General features: G+C 42.6%; 1 non-coding gene across 1 annotated transcript; it reads left to right on the top strand.

Annotated features, from left to right (window-relative positions):
- Window positions 1–299: 299 nt before the first annotated feature.
- On the top strand, window positions 300–371 carry trnag-ucc (transfer RNA glycine (anticodon UCC)). The gene has a single exon. It is a non-coding gene; the product is annotated as a tRNA-Gly (tRNA).
- Window positions 372–18541: the final 18170 nt, after the last annotated feature.

Genomic DNA, 18541 nt, shown 5'->3' with positions numbered 1-18541 from the left:
GAGAAGTCGCTCAAGTCGCCGCAGCTAAGTATCGCCTTTTTCTCTCGCGTTTCCTAGTTTAGTTAAGAGTTACATTGATTGTTTACGTGGTTTGTTTAGCTAAGAATGATATATCTTGCACCTGTTTTGTAGTAAGAGCAGCGACTGTTTGTTAGTGAATTTAGCAAGTTACTTAGCACACTTAACACGCCCTGTCTGTAATCAGAAGCTTTACACTGTAGGCTGTGATTATTCGCATGTATCTAGTCAGATGAATGATCTGAAATGCATCAAAAGTCATGGAATGAGAGACTTTTTGGGCGTTGGTGGTATAGTGGTGAGCATAGCTGCCTTCCAAGCAGTTGACCCGGGTTCGATTCCCGGCCAACGCAACGTTTTCTTTCTAGGCTTCCGCCATCACATTTGTGATGCTTCGGGGGAGTTCGACACCATTCAAGCTATTGCGACCCTACTAAGCCTGCACTTACCGCTGTTTTCACTAACACACTTCTGGTGAACCGTTGCGCATGAACAGATGACGAATAAATGGCCTTACACTAGTATCCCACAGCACCAGCTTCGTCTGTAGAAAAACAAAGGTTCCTCTCCCTGCTGCAGGATACCCACATCACACTTGACTCGCAGACCTTTACTGCGCCCTCTTGCTTCACGTGGGCCGTGCTCCCAGAAGCGCTGTAACATACATGTGCACTTGCGTGCAAAAGTATTCGGTATTACATTTATTTGACGTGTTCATTGCTTGAATATACTTTAAAAGCTAATACACTCCTCTCCATGCTCACCAACAACAATGTTGGCGACGATGACGGCTAAAGTAAGGAGAAATAGAAATGCCACTTCCATTCACTCCAATTACTATTGTTGTTATTATTACAGGGGAAAACTATGACCCTTGGTCATCAGTGTCTTGGGCGGACAGTTATGTCATTTAACAACATCCAAGATACCCGAGCCATCGGTCAGTCAGCACCGCTAGATGGCGGCAGTCAGACACTCATGCAATGTTTGAAGAAGGAAGTGTTCAAATAGAGGAGCGCACAACTCTCTACGTGGCACCGATGTTAACTAGTTTTCACAGAAACCTGTGCTATGTGGCTCGTTGGTCTAGGGGTATGATTCAAAGGGTTCAAATCCCGGACGAGCCCTTTGTTTTAGTATTCTCTCATTCATTTTCATTTTGACAGGGTACTTTTGCCAACATGAAAAACATTTCCTTCATGTATCATGACTTCATTATGGTAATATCTCATTTCGTATGTTTCCAAATAGGCCTCTTAACAATCATCTACAAGCCTACATATACCAGCATGATTTCATACTATGTGCACGATATGTAGTCCATGTCTGTCTCTCTGTCTGTCTAGATATATGTTTATAATTGAGTTGATGATAGTTGCATCTGTGCGCCAAACTGTGTCTGAGCAGCAGACTGTAACTTGAAATAATTGCATGAAAATGTCTGTATCTTCTTAATTTTATGCAGGTTAGTTCAGCTAGTAAGAAAGGTCACTATCTTTTTTATCTTTTTCTGTAACTAAACCATTCAGTCTTTCTACATGATGCCGTGAATCCAACATTTCCCCAATTCGCTCCCTGCGAGAAGACAATGCGATGTGCAATGAAAGTAATAGCCTGTCACTTGGCACTTCAGTTCTGCGTACCACCAAGTCTTATTAGACTCCTTAGTTCTAACTGCAAGTTCCCTGCCATGTCCATGAAAGGGGATTGAGTCCGTATTGAACCATTATCTAAAACACAAAACTATGAGAAAGCTTTCGTGATCTATTGGTGCGCATCGCTGCCTTCCGAGTAGTGGCCAGTACTACTACTACTAAAGGTAATTATACTAAGGAACGAATGAACGAAAGAGAGAGTATCATTACTCAGTACACTTAGAGGCTATGTGTGTACTAGTAACTTGTTACTTGATTTAAGTCACGAAAAGTCCCATCCAACGTCAGTCCCATCCTATGTAATGTGTGATGTCCAGAGCCGGCCCTAGCCATTTGGGGGCCATATGCGAGATTTGATAGTAGCCCCAGAACCATCCCCCCTCTCGATGAAAAACATTTTAGTGGTGCCCATGTTTATGGCGTATAGAGAATGTTTAGTTAAAACTAAAATAAACACAAACAATTAAATAATGCACATCACAGAACATGTATTGCACTTTAACATTCACTGTACTTGTTGAAGAAATTGATGTAATAATCAATACAAATGTAAATAGTGCACTATGCATATTGAAATCAGAGCAATAACTAATAAACTGTTTAGGTAAAATAACATCCACACCAAAAATACTCAATACTGAAAATACTATAGTGCACAAGAAACTGAATTTAAATAATACAATACTATGAAAAATCATTAGCTGACAACTGGCAAACTACTGCAGTACTTAACTACTAGCTGATCATTATCATCATTTGGATGGCAACTGGCAGTAGGCTAGCTAGCAAAGTGAGCTGGATTATTACTTTATAATGATATATAATTTATAAAGACATGTAAATTCCTCACAAAGTTATGACTTAAAGTCCCACTGCTTGGAATTTAGAAAACACAGAACATCACTAAAGTTCCCCTGACATTATCTTTATAAACTCCACCACAATATACATTATATCCATCATATTTACATTACATTTAGCATACATATCCCTGACGCATGTATTGACCTCACTGGAGACAATATGCTCGAGTCACAGATTAAATGCCCCTCTCCCTCTCGGGTTTACATGGTCTTAGTTTATTGCACTAGAGACGAGTTGTTTACCCGCAGCACTGCACAGGGCAAAGGACTGTCTTGTGCATTGCGCCTTGTTTAATACTTTGTTTTAATGATCTTACCGAGTGTTTTTTTACATCACTGGTGGGGCTACAAAGCCATGAATCGAAGTGTTTTATCAAGTTAGGATTAAAACACGATGTACAGTACTGAACAGTGTACAACAGACCCACAACAATTTAGAGAGCATAATGATAAAGGAAACCACTGATCCGCATTATCCATGAAACGTCCATCAGCAATGTACTTTACCTTGAAACCCACAATAAATGGACCAGACCGTTACCTTGCACTTTTAAAATGCGTCCATTTCGGGAATGTTACATGGATACCATCATCTCAGACATTAGATTTTGCATGTAAACTGTGGGCTTAGATCGTGGAAAATTGTGCATGTTTTCAAAATTTCTACGCCATTTACTGGTGTTCTTGGGATGCTCCTTCTGTGTGACCGTATACCTCGAGTAAACGTTTACTCGGTCTGCTTGAGCAAGTGGGTTGAAATGACGTGTGTAAGCCGAAAGCCAGTAATGTATTTTGATACCAGACATTACAGCTTTCATGACCAGGGGCGCAGCCAGGATTTCAGGGCCCCATGAAAGTAAAAAAGGTAGTTACCGAAGTGTGACCCATCGGGAGGATAGCTAAACCCGGGGGTTATGCCTGTGAGGAGAGGTTGAGGGGTGGATGAGGAAGCTCGCCACTTGATAGGTCCGGTCGTTGAGGTAGGAGGAGAAGCAAGTGAGAGCAGTCCCAGAGATTCCAAGGTCAGCGAGGCAGGAGAGGAGGATGGAGTGATCGACGGTGTCAAATGTTGCAGAGAGACCAAGGAGGATGAGGATTGAGGAGAGGGAGGCTGCCCGAGCACAGTTGAGGGAGTCAGTGACTGCCAGGACAGCAGTCTCAGTGGTGTGAGCGGTGTTTGGAAGGCGGATTGCAGAGGATCAAGAAGTGAGAGATGGGAAAGGAATGCAGAGAGCTGACAGTGGACCGCACGCTCGAGGGTCTTTGAGAGGAAGGGGAGTAGGGCGACAGGGCAGAGACAGGTGCCTCTGAGGAGAGGTGGGGTCAAGGGTAGGTTTCTTGAGGAGTGGGATGACCGCAGCTTGTTTAAATGCAAGAGGGGAAACAGCCAGAGAGGAGTGAGGAGTTGAGGAGGGAGGTGAAGAAGGGGAGTTGAAATGGAGCAGACGTTTGCAGGAGGCGAGTAGAGAGAGGGTCCAGGGGACATATTATGGGTTTGTGACCTAGGAGGAGAGAGGAAAGTTCAGAGTCTGAGAGAGGAGAGAATGAAGAAATGGAAGCTTGATCGGTGGGAGACTTGGGCAGGGTGGGAGTGGAGAGGAGACTGTTGAAGAGCTTGTGGATGTCTGTGATCTTGTAGAAGAATGAGGCAAAATGATGAGGTGAGATGAGATGAGGGAGGAGGGGGGAGATGAGAGAGAAGGTGGAGTAAAGCTTGCAGGGGTTGTGGACAGTGGATTCAAAGAATGACTGGAAGTAAGACTGAGGTGAGCGAGGAGGGGAATGTGGGCAGTAGAGAGTGGTAGAGTGCGAGGGTCGTTGGGAGTTTGGATCTCTTCCACTTGTGCTCAGTGGTGCGCAGACTGGATCAGGTCGAGCGGAGAACAGAAGAGATCCAAGGCTGAGGAGGGGAGGGACGGACAGAACGAGACGGTGTAAATGAAGAACTTTTTCCTGAATCAGGAGCGATTCAAACTTCCGGTTTGAAATAGCTGTAGAACTGTCGCTATTTCAGTTGGAATTTCATGAATAAATTAATATAGGGACAACCTATGGACTGCCTACAAGACGCACAATCCCAAGAAAAAGGGAGCAAAGTCGATCCACGAATTGTTTATGAAGGCAAAAAAAAAATAGGCAATTAACCAATCGTGAAGCATGAACCGATTCCAAAGTACAACAACCCTGCTAGCACATTGCCTCAATGCTGTAGCAATATAAATGATATTGCTACAATGTTATTGGCAATGTTGTGTGTTAGCAGGGAATACCTGTACAGTTTTTTTCCAACAATCTGCAAAGTTAAATACTGGTGCTGAAAAATTAGGTACTAATAAAACAGAAGTATTTGGCACACACAAGTAATGTGTGTTGGTTCGGCAGTTACTGCTCTCAGGAAGGTAATGTGACTGCCTCCCGTCTCCCCAAAGCTCCCGTCATTGATGAAGCAGGCATGACCGCACCTTCCCAAGCTCTTCACTATGACTTCACATCTTGTCGCTATTAAAATCTAGGATGTGTCACAGAGTGGAAGTTATACAGTACCACTGGGGGGTAAAACTTATGGAAGCACGACTACACCACCTAGCGGTTGTCTACAGCCGCTAGGACCCATTGGGAGGTTGTCGATTGCCCAAATATGCCCATTTTGCATTTACTACCTCTCAATTCTCCCTTCGATTTAGGTTATTTAAATTGGGGAATCTCAAGCCAGGAGCACACCACAGACCACACAAGACAGGTATACAATTAACTGGATTACAAATCTCTAATATAAAATCCATCAGACTTCCTCTTTATGTTAAAAAGACAAAAGTTCAAACTAAAAAATGCATTCGTGGAGGGTTCTGTTGGTCTCCTCCGGCAGCACCAGGAGCTGGAATGGGGCAGGCAATAGTCCACGTGTCCTAGTACAAATTAATGAGGGGCTCCGACAAAAATTCAGCTTCTGCTCTGGTCCGGGTTTGGCAATACAAAGAAATTACAATGTCCATGTACAGTCCAAGAAAACAATGGCCGAGTAAAAAAAAAAAAAAAAACAGGTTGTTTGTTGTTATCCTTTGAAACACTACTGTAGTTCAAAAAGCCTGTACGCTATCCCTTCTCTGGATACTCTCGCTAGCGTTGCAGAGGTCGCCTCAGCTCTCCTCTGGGTCTCTTAGCCCTTTCCGTTACTTGTCCATCAAGTCCTTCGTTCGCCTTTGGCTCCACGTTTCGTTCCCGTTGCTCTGCAATCCCGTCCCCCCCAGCTCCACCCCGGGAGCATTTTATCTCCAGCCTAACAGGTGCTCCTCATGGTCAATTATTGAATTTCGTAGAACCTGGCGAATAAGCGGGTACTCTCATGAATGCGTGATTAGCCATGTGTATATTTAAATCAATCAATCGTAAATAAAACTCGTGCATTTCCGTGAAGTGGGGCGGGACATTCAAAGTAAACAAACGTGATTTTAATGGGAATAATGTGATAATATAAGAGGTTTAAAGTGAATTAATAAAACAAAACAAAAAGCAATAAAAAACACACAAAACAAATACCAAAATACCATTGCTAGTGATGCAGTAAAGGGACACTGTTTGGAATGAATGAGAATTGTGCATTCTTACCGATGCCCCACAACGATCACACCTTTTGATCGATCAGCTATTTAACTCTTTCATCAACCTCCATTACCTATAACATAATTCTGAGAAATATACCTTTTCTTTCAAGTGTGCTGCAGGAAACATCCACTTATTTATAATTCGTTTTATGTCACTTGTTTGCTGCAAGAAAGGCAAGGCGGTAAGGCTGTAGAACACTGCTACATTATGCATCTTGCACTATGGTGTCGGTAATATAGTTTTTTCGTGCAATACTTATTTATATTGTATTCATAATTCGTTTTGTCACTTGTTTCTTGCATACTGTTTTTATTTTGTGTGTTTTTTTCTTGTTTCAAACATAAAGAAAATCTAAGACATGAAGCTATGCAGTTTCTGTGTAAGTGTATGAACACAATGATCGGTGGTGGAATTGGCTGCGATGCAAGGGGACCAGCTAAAATCTTGCCTAGGGCATCAAATTGGTCAGGGCCGGCCCAGGGCGGAATGACTGATGTGAGTAGATAGTAGGGTTTTTTGGGCGCGGCCTATTTTGTTATGACGTATGCCCTAAGCTTATTAATATTCCTACGTCATAATTGGGGGGCGTGATTTTAGAGTTATTTCCTTAATTATTCCTACGTCATATCCGCCAGAAAGTGTACACCCCTAAAACCCTGAACAACAAGGCCCCCCATAACCGGTTGTTCTTGTTGTTCTTGTTGGTCAACTGTAGAGTGTGAATGGGTCGGCTCTTCCTGTAGCGGTTGGGGGTCTTTTTTAAATATACATGTAAGGGGCCCAGGTCTTAACAATGCCATTTTGAATAGTGCGTTTATCATATTCACACTGTCTCTGTCTCTGTCACTGTCTGTCTCTCTCTCTCTGTCTCTCTCGCCCAAGCATTTTATAAGATCAACAAGTTCTGTTGTCTGTAATGGTCCCAGGTCTTAACAATGCCATTTTGAATAGTGCGTTTATCATATTCACACTGGCTCTGTCTCTGTCTGTCTCTATATCTCTCTCTCTCGCCCAATCATTTTATAAGATCAACAAGTTCTGTTGTCTGTAATGGTCACAGGTCCTAACAATGCCTGTTTTGCATAGGGTACTTATGTTAACCCCAATGTATATGGCTCTGTCTCTCCCCTCAAATTTAATTAAAAATAAAATTAAAAAAAAGAGGGTGTGTGTGTGTGTGGGTGTTTGTGGGTATAGGTTAATTGTATTTGTATATAAAAAAATAAATAAAAAATAAAAAAAATAAAAGCTGTGGTTATATTTTATCTCACACATAATGTGTTCATTCGTTTTACTTAAATACATTCTAGGGTCTTAAAGCTCATAAGAGTTAGACTTAAGATAAGGATATGTTTTTAAGGTATTTTAGCAGGCTCAATCCCTGATGATAAGGAATCATTTAAAAAATAAAAACAACTGATCACTCAATGCTAAATAGATCACAACACTCAAGGCTAAATCACTCACACCACGGGGGACGGGGGTGGGCTCAGACAAACGTAGGCATGGCGTGTGGTCTCAAAACATTCAGAATACTTTTAAACTATATAATTTATAAGCTTTGTAAAATAAACCCAAATATCTCTTTTGTGGGGATAAATGCTGTTCTGAGTAGTTTGTGACTTGTTTAATACCAAACAAAGCATCGCTATTAAAAAAAAAAAAAAAAAAAAAAAATCACTGTAAAAGCGCTACTTATTTTAGATCTTTATAGTTATTTTCTTGGCTTAGGTTGTTTTTTAGCGCGTATAAAGGCCTGAAATATTCTTAGTGTTTATTGACTATAGGTCTTGATGCTTAAAAATGTTTTTTTGAGAGACCAAAAGGTTCTAATAAAAGTTTAGAGTAGAGAGGAGAGAGATCGTCGCCATCTTGGTTTCTATTTGAAATTGATGCAGGGTCATTTTATTGGTTGGTTTTGATATGTTAATTGATAACAGGACGGCACAAAGGCCAGCCCAGAACAATGCCTTACAAGCAGATCCGGCATCCGGCCATCAGTATAAGTATGAAGGTCTGGTCTTCAGCTCGACAGACTCATACTGACCTTTCGATTTAAGCCTAAAGATCAACAATGTCCGGAAACAACATCAACGACTTCGATTTAAACGAGTTTTTAGGTAAGTCTTCAGATTATTTTCATTGACTCAGAGCGTGGGCATGTATTGTAAATAAGGTTATAACATCTGTTTTAAGTTCTGTAAAATTATTTTTCAGCCAGTCAACAGGAGTTAATTCCCAACGCTGAGGAGATCATCTGGAACAACGACGGTAAGATTTTTGTGTTTGCGCTCAAGGGTTCTTATGTATGGGTGTGTGGTTGTGTTTTGAAGCGGCTCATTAGAGTTATGAAAACGTTTTAATATATATTAATGGCGGTCTCTTTAATTACACAGAAACTATCGAAAGGCCTGTGATTAATGTCTCCGAGGATCAACCAAGAGAAGTGGTTGTCCCTAGACAGGCTGTCTGCCGACCGGGTAAGAACTAAACCCCTGTTTGTTTGTATAACGTTTCGGTAAGATGTTTGAGGCCCGTTTTGTTAATTTAAAAAAATATCCTTTCTAACAGTATTAAGAAACGTGGTTCGAGACAACGAAAGGCCTTCCACATCGAGGGATTGTTTCGTTTTACCTTCGAGAACCGTAACCTTTCAAGAATCTGAAAGGCCGTCAGCCCCTGTATCTGATAGCGGTGAGTATATATCTGCCGCTTGTAAGAGGTTAAAGCTTTTTATAAAGAGGGGTGGTTAAAGGTTAAACATGTCTCTTACCTTCACAGAAGTGCAAAAAGCTAAATCAGCTGAAAAACATAAGAAACGATTATTCTTTGGAGGTAAGTAAGATCTTTCAAACTTTAATGTTTTTAAAAGGGTTTTGTTTGCCCGTTGAGGGCTAATATTTAAGCGAGGGGTGTCCATTTCCTGTAGGTCTTGGGGGTTCTGGGAAAGATCTTTAGAAGTCCGGACAGGTCTAGGCTTGTTTCTGGGGCATGTGTTTAGAAATGACCGATTGCCCGACCGTCTGGTTAGGAAGTAAAGCTGTCCGAAAGGTTTTAGTAAGTTGTTTGGCTTATCTCCCGCAATTATACTTCTGTTTTAAAGTGGCTGTAGGAAAAGGCTTGAAGGTGTTCATTGTATTTAATATTTAAACAGATCGTGAAAACGTTTGTGAAACAGGAAGTCCCGGGATCAGGAAGCGTTTACACTTGGAAGGTTCGTTTAAAAATGAAATGTGGTGTGTGTGTGTATAAAAAGTGTTTTATTAACAATATTACATTTAAGAAACAGTTTATTTACAGAGGCTTCTCTGTTTTACATTTATTATCAAGTCCTAATAAATATATTGTCTGTAAATAATAAGGCGTTGTAGTGAATGTCTAAGCCTATTTTCAAAGGTCTAAAAAAGCTAAAGGTTTTGAAGGTCCTGGACATGTTGTTTTAAGTTTGATTTCTGTCGCCGTTTAAAGATGTAAATGTAATGTATATTTTTATTCTTCCCAAGACTCTTGGGATAGTCATTCTGTGGATGAGCTATTGAGGACAATTACCCCGTCTAAGTGGGATCAAACATCTTCCCCGGAGAGATCACCGAGAGGATCCCCCACGGTGGTCTTGGAGACCCCCCAACATCTACTCAGGCCACAGCCTTCTGGGGGTAATTCAACAATCCAGATTCAGCCCGCCGCATTGTCGGGCGGAACAAATACAGGCAACCAACAACCTCAGGGGTCGCCGTCAGTCAGGGTTGACACACCACCCAACGACGGACTGGTTTCAACATCGTCCCCCCAGCCCCGTTTCTTGGCTACAGAAACGCTGAACAGTACACCGCGATTGGCCAGGGTGTCACCGCAAAGGCCTTCTTGGTCTCCGTCCGTGAGTATACGCTCGCTCCCTGCCTCCTTCGACCGAGATTTACCGGAGCGACCATCCTTTGCAGCTGAGCCAGGACACCATCCCCCGGAGCTACTTCCTGAAGGTCGGCATGAGTTGCTACATACCTTGTTACTAAATCAAAGACTTGTGTTAGTGGGGCAAAACCTTGTGATAGAGAGTCAAAACACCCTTATTAATACCCTTACTAACGAATTGTACCGTATTTAATGTTTTAATAGATACAAAACGCCTTACTATTGTGGGTTGTTGGAAAAAAAAAAAAAAAAAAAAAATGTCCGGACTTGGTAAAAGAACTCACAAACTAAAGGATTATGAACAAGTTAGGGCCCCAAAAAGACCTTCCCGAGAGAACACCCCCGGCCCTGTTGTGAACTCCTCTGATGTCCCAATGAACCAGGAACTATTACAAATGATAAATGATTTAAATAACCCCCAATCACCACCGATAGAATGTGAATTACCAGACTTACCGGTGAACCCCGACCTGTTACAGATGGTCAATGATCTAAATAACCACCTCCCAACGGTAGCGCTTATAGAGGTTCAACCCCTAGTTCACCCCGATTTGTTTGAAATGGTGGAGGCTTTGGAGACGCTACCCCGACCAAATTCTGCCCCTATTATAAATGATTTGAGACCATTAGAACACAGTACGGCGGCAGAAGCAGCCGTCACTATAGAGGAGGGTCTTGACATTAACCGGGTGGATATCTTTGAAGGACTTTTACAGGCTTTAAATGAGCCTCCTCAAAAAGGGGGTTTTGTAGATGTCAGCGGTGGGGGTGTTCGGAATGTGGAGGGTTCTGAGACTGATAAGGCTGTGGATGACATGCTCTGTGAGAATGTAGGGGTTGAAGGCTTTGTTCAAAATGATGATGTGTCCAAGAGTACCAGTGATCCCGTGATTATAGATAGACCGGCCTATAACAATTTTGAAATGATTCAGCGTTTTAATTTTGCAGAACTTTTAAATTGTGACAATTATGCAGAAATATTTGTCAACATACACGAGGCCTTGCAAAACATGCTTGAACAGGTTGCTGAAAGGGTCAGACCTCGAGATGTTGTACAGTTAGAACTCAGAGGGGATGATTTGTTTAGCAACCTATCTGTAATGCTGAGTGGAGATAATTTAGATGTTGATGAATTTCTGGCTAAAATCGAAGCGTTATTGCAAAGTAACGCATCCATCTTAGCTGATGAAAGTCTGTCTCTGGTAATGAATGTGTTTCGTAACCCTGAGGGTGGGGCGCTTAGAAGACTGTCGAAATGCTTGAAGAACGACATAATTAGGAACAAGCTCAGGCAATTAGTGGTGAGTTCCAATGGTGACAATAAGCTCTGTTTTGCTTACAGTTTAATAAAACTACTCACCCCCGACATGCCTGAACCCCAAGCTATGCAAGAGGCTTTAATGCTTCATCAGAGGGCCGGCTTAAACTCTCAACAGATGGTTGCCTTTTCAGACATTGCCATGTTTGAGGAGTTGTTGTCTTTAAAAATTGTTGTGTGGTACCGTTGTGAGGTAAAGGAAGTATTTGTGAAATTTCAGACACATCCTGAAACCCATACACAGACACTGTTTCTCTTCCTAAGTGATAGTCATTACTTTGGAATAAAGAGTTTGACGGCATTTTTGGGTTGTTCGTATGTTTGTCATTGGTGTTATAAGGCCTTCAATGATAAGCTTAAGCACCGCTGTGACGGTTACTGTAACGTCTGTTTCAATCCGCAATGTCGTAAGGGTTTGGCCCCTACCATTCGATGTAAAGATTGCTTAAGGATTTGTCTCTCCGCGTTCTGTTTTTCCGAACATAAGGTGCAGAGGGCCGCTGCTGAGGGGGTTAAAAAACGGAGTTATTGTGATCAAACTAAATATTGCCCACAGTGTTGCCTCCAGTACCGTTTTCATGAGGTTAAACCACACAAATGTCTGGAACCGAGATGTAGGATCTGTAATGCGGATTTAACCCCGGGGTCTGAACACCAGTGCTTTATTCAGCCGGTTAAAAAGGAGCCGCCGCACAACCGGTATGTCGTTTTTGATTTTGAATGCCGGCAAGAAAACGGGGTCCATGTTGCTAATTATATACACTGTATTGACATGTTGGATTGTGAGTGGTCAGCTAGCTAGTCCAAAATACCTCAATTACACATTTATTGCCCACAATGCTAAGGGTTATGATTCTTACATATTGATGAAGTATCTGGTGGAAAATGGGGTGACCCCAAAAATAATAGCTCAGGGTAGCAAGATCATGTGTTTCACCGACGAGGCTTTCAACCAACGTTACATAGACTCGTTAAATTTCCTCCCCATGAAATTGAGCGCTTTGCCTAAAGCTCTGGGTTTTGAGGCTCAGAAGAAAGGTTGGTTCTGCCATTTTTTTAATACTAAGGACACTCAAAATTATCGAGGGTCCTACCCGCCCGCCTCTTATTATGGGGTTGATACTATGATGTCTCATGAGAGGGAGGAATTCTTTAAATGGTACAATACGGTTAAGGGAGGTGTTTTTGATTTCCGAGAAGAGATGGCCGCTTATTGTAAAAATGATGTGGTGATCCTTAAAGAAGCCTGTTTGCGTTTCCGCGCCGAGGTTATCAACACGTCGGGTCTCGACCCTTTGCAAAGTGTGACCATAGCGTCTCTCTGCATGAAAATGTATCGATCCAATTTCTTGCAGAAAAACACTATAGCGGTCACCACTTCTGACAACTATCGTGCTAGACAAAAGAACTTTTCGACTGTCTCCATACAGTGGCTGGAATATCTGAGTGCCCGGGATAACATCTTCATCAGACATGCTTTAAATCAAGGGGAAGTCAAAATGGGTCCTTACTACTTAGACGGTTTTAGCGACGTGTCCGGGCGGCGTACCGCTTATGAGTTTGCTGGTTGTATTTACCAGGGCTGTCCTCAGTGCTTCGACCCAAACACCTTTAACCCCGTAACACAAAAACTCTGCGGTGATATGTACTATGATTTCCAGGAACGAATTGAAACTTTAAAAAACACCTATGGTTTGAATGTACTGGTGATTTGGGAACACGCGTGGACGACCCTGAAGCAACAGGATGTGGGGGTACAACGGTTTATGGAAACCTTGGACTTTCCTGAACGTCTAGAGCCCAGGGGTGCGTTATTTGGGGGTCGTACCAACGCCCTCTGTTTACATTATGAGGTAAAGGAGGGTGAGAGAGTAGATTACTATGATTTCACCAGTCTGTACCCTTATGTCAACAAGACCAAAATGTACCCGGTGGGGCATCCAACCATTGTTTATCGTGACTTTCTCGAAATCGGACAGTACTTTGGTTTGATCAAAGTCAGCATGTACCCTCCTCGCGAGCTGTTCTTACCCGTGTTGCCTTACAGGTGTTCGGGAAAATTGATGTTCCCTCTGTGTAGAACGTGTGTGGAAACTGAAAATCAAAATACCTCTTGTCTGCACAGTGATGACGAGAGAGCGCTGACGGGTGTCTGGTGTAGCATTGAGCTTGACAAGGCGGTGGAGAAAGGTTACAGAGTCGGTAAGGTGTATGAGGTTTGGCATTTTTCTGAAAAATCTGATACTCTTTTTGCTGAGTACATTATGACCCATCTGAAAGGGAAACAGGAGGCATCGGGCTATCCCTCATGGTGTGTTGACTCCGCTGCCAAAGAGCGGTACGTTCAGCAATATTTTGAAAAGGAAGGGATCCGTCTAGAGCCGGGGAACATAACTGTAAACCCCGCCAAGAGACAAATGTCCAAACTGATTTTAAACAGTCTGTGGGGTAAGTTTGGGGAAAGAAATAACCGTCTAAACACAACCTTGATTAAAACCCCTGAACAGTTTATAGAATTTATGTTTTCCAAACAACATGCAGTATCACACTTTCAATTCTTAAATGACCACGTGGCACAGGTCCAGTGGAGGGCCCCTAAAGATTTCCCCACCAAACAGGGAAACGTTAATGTTTTCATAGCGGTTTTTACCACGGCTTACGCCCGGCTTGAACTGTACAACTTAATGGATCAGCTGCAGGAACGCACGCTCTATCATGATACTGACTCTGTAATCTTTGTCACCAGGCCAGGGGATTGGGTCCCTCCCCTCGGGGACTACCTTGGGGAGTTAACGAGTGAGCTAGATCCTCAGGACCACATAGTTGAGTTTGTTTCAGGGGGTCCTAAGACTTACGCATACAGAACGGCTGCGGGTAAGACCTGTATGAAAGTTAAGGGTTTCACTCTGAACCATTGTAACAACAAGCTCATTAACATCAAGTCTCTGACGACCCTGGTACAAAGTTTTGTAACCGAGAAAGACGCGCCTCCTCGCGAGATTATTACAGCCGGAAATCAGATCTATCGCAATAAAAAGGGGTACACATTGGAAAATAGATCACTAAACAAACGGTTCAGGGTGGTGTACAATAAAAGAGTGTTGAAGACTGATTATACCACTCTGCCTTATGGATATTAGCGGTGGTTTTGATAACAGACTTCAACACCCTTTCTCCTGTATTATAGCCGGTCCCTCCAATTCGGGTAAGAGCTATCTTATAAAGAACATCATAGAAGATGTGGACGCAACCGTGTCCCAAGCTCTTGACAACATAGTGTGGTGTTACTCTTGCTGGCAACCTCTCTACGATGATTTGGCATAAAAAAAAAAAAATCTGAAATTTGTGCAAGGTCTCCCCGCCTCGTTGTGTGACGATGACCTGTTCCCGCCCGGACAAACTAATCTAGTGATCCTTGATGACCTGATGGAGCAGGCCGGTGACAACAGTGAAGTGGAAAAAGCTTTCACAAAGTACACTCATCATAGGAATTTAAGTATTATTTATTTAGTTCAAAATCTATTTTTTCAAGGTAAAAAAAGCCGCACTATTAATTTAAATGCCAATTATATAATTATTTTTAAAAACCCCAGAGATAAACTACAGGTCACCGTCTTGGCTCGTCAAATGTACCCTAACCAGACCAAATTCTTTTTGGAGGCATTTGAGGATGCCACCAAAAAACCCTACGGGTACTTGATTGTGGACTTAAAAGCACAAACCCCAGAAGACTTTCGCCTCAGAACAGGTTTGTGCCCGCCCGATTGGCCGGCAGTGTATGTGCTAAAGAAAAGGAAATAAATAAGAATGTCTGTTCGGATTAAAAGAAATCTGCCGCTTTTGCAAATGTTATTTGAGGGGAGCCCGTGCCATAGGAAAGCTGTGCTGGCAGGGGCCCCCTCGGATTTGATCGAGACCCTGTGTAAAATAGCTTTTAACATCTTACGCGGTAATATACCCCTAACCCCTTCTCAACATTCTAAACTCAAAAAACAAAAAGCGGTTATCAAGATCATCGCTAATAAGAAGTATTCTATTAAAAGAAAAAGAAAGAAGATTAATCAAACCGGAGGTTTTATAGGACCGCTGTTGAGCATAGCCGTGCCTTTCCTAACCAGTCTTCTAGCTTCCAGAGTGGGTTAATAATGGAATATGCTCAGAAAATGTTTTTGATCCCTCAGGAGCAGCTTGAGAAACTGAGAAAAAATGTTGTCGGGCCAGAGCCCATTAGACAAACGGCCGAAAACAACCTGGACTCTGAAATGAAAGCTATACTGGCCAGGGCCGATTTAAATCAGTATTCCAAAGCCCAGATGTATAGCAACACGTTACAGCTCTACCTCCGTCTGGTTAGACAGGGTGAAAAAGATCAAAACATTTTAACTTTAACCATGGCCTCTCAAGAAAATGGTTCTGGGACTGATGCGGGGGGTACGGTTGATAAAGATGTTGCGGTGCCCGAACCTGTTGAGAGTTCAGAGGGAGATGTTGTAACGGATGTTTTGAGAAACATGCCGGCCAGAAGCAAAAGACATGCAGAATATATTCTGCACAAAATGGTTCAGAAACCGCGGGTAACGACTTGGAATGAACAGGGTGAATTTGTTTTTAAAGGACAACTGCTCAAAGGTTCACACATGTTTGATTTGTTGAAGAGTGTCACTAGCACTAATAAGGTACCCGATAGTCGCCGACCTGTAGGCTGGAATGCTTTCCTACAGGCGATGGCCTGTCTGAACATACCCCAATCAACAGTCCCTAACCAGGAAACGCGACAAAAAATCCGTCTGTGTAAAGAGGTGGTGACTGATCTGACGCCGATATCTCATTACTCTGACCGTGTTGAGCAACCCTCCTCAGGATCTATCCATCGTTGGGAAGCTTATTAGTCTCATGTTTTTATTTGTCTCCCCTGTAAATAAGGAACCGACAAACCATTTTTTTATTTTTATTTTTTATTTTCAAATGTTGTACATTTATTTATAACATAACCCTGCTTTGTATAAGATTTGTGCTGAATAAAAACAAAACTAATGATTCAAAGGCTGTTTTCATTATTTTTTCACTTTAACACGCATGACATCTTTTAAAATCCTCACAAGAACACCCCATCTGTATACATGGCTGGCTAGGGTCGTAAGTAATTGTGTTATAAGGGGGGGTCCACAGTGTCCTGACAAACTCTGCCACTTTTTTATCATTTTGGCCTAAATCCTCACTGTACAAGGACATAATATCGGGGTATGACCTTCCTTTAGATCTATGATATAAGAAAAACACACAGTGTTGACCACAAGTGAAGGTCTGAAGACTTTGTACTTGACGACCGCTGTAAATGGTTTCTTGACAGTTGTTGAGCAGAAAGTTATTGATCTTCCGAGGGAAAGGTCTGAAATCCGGGGGGTTTCCATAGGAATCAAAAAATTCCCCACGGCGGTCCTCCCTTAGATAAATAGCCAGCCAATGTTCTCCAGGCATATTTTTAGGGTGTGTGTTGATTATGTACATTGCAGGTAAATTCTTGATCTTAAATTTAGGCAGCTGGTCGCAGGCGTAGACTCCTTGAAACACTTTCCGTGAGCCGTCCAGGGCATTCATGATGTGGTTGAGCTCTCTGGTGTTCATTTTAATAATAATCATACGGAACGTTTCTCCTCTGATTCACCTCAATAATGTTGTCAAACACAGCATACACGACCATATTTACAGTGCGTGGTAGAGGCTGCTTGAAACGCATCTCCAAACGCATATTGCCCGTCTTCATCAGTGAAAAATGTTGTCCACACTCTTCGTCAGGGGTCAGGTTGAAACCGTACAGGGTGTAACCGCTGCAGTATTCCCGGCGATCGATCAGCAGAGGTTGATCCTTGAGATGGCGACCCGTAGCCAGTACTAGACTGTAATATTCACGAACCGCGTTGCCGTTTTCAAAGTCAGGTTGAAAAGGTCTGGATGGAACCTGCACACCATCGACGTACAGTGCTATAAATTCCGCGTTATAATGTTTAAAGTTAAAGGGGTTCTTGTTGTAAACCCCGGTAAATGCATCATTATCCACGAGACCTATAATAACCTGTTTTGGGAGCTGGCCTAGAAACAGATTTTCCTGGTTCATCACCCGTGTCCCTGCGGGGATACTGTGGACTTTCATATAGACTCTTTCGATCGGGTACTTGGCGTTTGCCGTCATTAAAGCCTGCGCATGTCCTAGTTTAACCGCCGGGGAGACGGATACTTTTTTCACAAACAGCGAGGCCGATAATATGGTCAGTTTATATTTTTCAGTATCAGGGGTCATCAGACAAAAAGCACTTTTACTACGGATCATTTTAATTTTAATGTCTACCCCGTTGAGCATGAGTTTTTCTTGGAAAAATATGTGTGCATGAATATGTCCCATTAGCTCAAAGGTCCTCCCTTCTGTTGAAAAGGCCGTTCTTTTTTGCAAACCCTTATTGAGTCCCTCTGGATCCTGGTCGTCCATAGCTTCCGGGGTGTCTTTGAAGAAAAGGCCGGGGCTGAACTGTTTGCTTAGGGTCTCCTCACTATAATTAAGGATACACTCCATCATGGCCCTATAGGGGTAAGTATTGCTGCTTTGACTAATGAGCCGATCTCCCAGGGTCACATCCACCTGTGAAAACATGGTGGCCACCGGGTAATTGATGACCCCAGCGTTGGCCGTCTTCTCGATTGCATCGCCATCCTCATCAGTCACTTTACAGTTCATTAAAATAAATGTGTTATTCAAATCAATATAATCCTCGCCATTGCCAGCTATAAAAAACTCCAGAGGGGCCGTATCTGAAATTGCGGAAAGAGGGGGTATCTCTACATATATGCTCTTATCTATACTCGTTTGAGTGTATGGAACTGTAAACAGATCCAGTTCTGATTTGACGCATTCTTCCGATAGACTGTGGACAAAAGACATTTTTAAAAGATGTATCCTGAGGCTCTATTTGTCTTTCTTTGAGATTTTCTTTTTGCAGGTTTTTTCTTGTGCTGCTTCCTTCTCCGAGTGTTTCCACGATATGTTGGAGAATGAGAGCTTCTTCGTTTTTTGTTAGCCACGGATCTTCGTCGCCCTGGTGGACACATACTGTTTCTTCTTTTACCCCCCCTCCTCGCCATTACCATGAGACCCGAACCCTCCTGCTGCTCATGGCTAG

Source organism: Amia ocellicauda, chromosome 19 (assembly GCF_036373705.1).
Source record: "Amia ocellicauda isolate fAmiCal2 chromosome 19, fAmiCal2.hap1, whole genome shotgun sequence".
NCBI lineage: Eukaryota > Metazoa > Chordata > Actinopteri > Amiiformes > Amiidae > Amia > Amia ocellicauda.
Note: the sequence above shows the minus strand (reverse complement) of the source record. Positions and strands in the feature narration are given on the sequence as shown.